We start from the raw sequence: 1,183 nt of genomic DNA, 5'->3' as shown, positions 1-1,183 counted from the left end.
AGCTAATAGTGTTGAGGCGGGAGACTGTCCCCATGCACGTGACTCATGTCCTAGCCTCAGAACGTCTGTTTGTAGGACTAACAGAGTGTGGTGGGTCCGGATATGTGAGCCGTTCATGGGAAGGACTGCTGAGCACTGAAAAAGTATCCTGGAATTTGCTTTCTTCAGTCTGAGAAATAAGGCACCGCTTTTGAGTATAAGTCGGCTATAAGGATGACTGTTACTAATTTAAAATGTTTCCTCCCTCGGGCACCCGGCTCAATTAATTAAGTGTCTGACTTCAGCTCAGGTCATGATCTCACGGTTTATGGGTTTCAGTCTCACTTTGGGCTCTGTGCTGACAGCTCAGAGCCTGGAGCCTGCTTCGGGTTCTGTGTCTTCCTCTCTCTCTGCCCCTCCCCTGCTTGTGCTCTGTCTCTCTCTCAAAAATAAATAAACATCAAAGAAATAAAATGTTTCCTCCCTCAACAGCTATTAGGTGGCTCCCCCAAGTCCTGCCTAGTGGTCTGGGGACTCCTGGGGCAAGATCGTCCACATTGGTTCCATATTCTCTTTTTCCAGAGTTAGTTATCTTTAAAAATTATTTAGAAATTTTGACTTACAAATTACACATTTTACGATGCTTACAATTATTTAGGACTCGTACGAGTATGAAAGAGTGAACGGAGGGCTGCCTGGGTGGCTCAGTCGGTTACGTGTCCAACTTTGGCTCAGGTCATGATCTCATGGTTCGTGGGCTCGAGCCCCGCGTCAGGCTCTGGGCTGACAGCTCGGAGCCTGGAGCCTGCTTCGGATTCTTTGTATCCCTCCCTCTCTGCCCCTCCCCTGCTTGTGGTCTCTCTCTCTGTCTCTGTCTCTCTCTCTCAAAAATAAATAAACATTACAATAATTAAAAAAAAAAAAAAAAAAGACAAGTGCTTGACCATAGCTGGGCATTGTTGAGTCCACCAAATCCTAAGTTTATAGCAGCAATATGTCATAGCATGGAGGTGGTAAGCTGAGATCAGAGAAGGGGACTTCTCAAGGAAGGTACATGAATAGGGGGTCAAGACTCCCACATCACCAACTGCTGTGTAGCCTCCATCTTTGCTCATGATTATGACCTTGCGGGTCTTCCCGACAGCCCACTAGGTGGGAGAGAGAATTTAAAACGGGATTGGGGCGCCTGGGTGGCGCAGTCGGT

This window comes from Herpailurus yagouaroundi, unplaced genomic scaffold, assembly GCF_014898765.1.
Source record: "Herpailurus yagouaroundi ecotype Mexico unplaced genomic scaffold, PumYag 198, whole genome shotgun sequence".
In the NCBI taxonomy this organism is placed as follows: Eukaryota; Metazoa; Chordata; class Mammalia; order Carnivora; family Felidae; genus Herpailurus; species Herpailurus yagouaroundi.
This window is presented reverse-complemented; position numbering follows the sequence as displayed.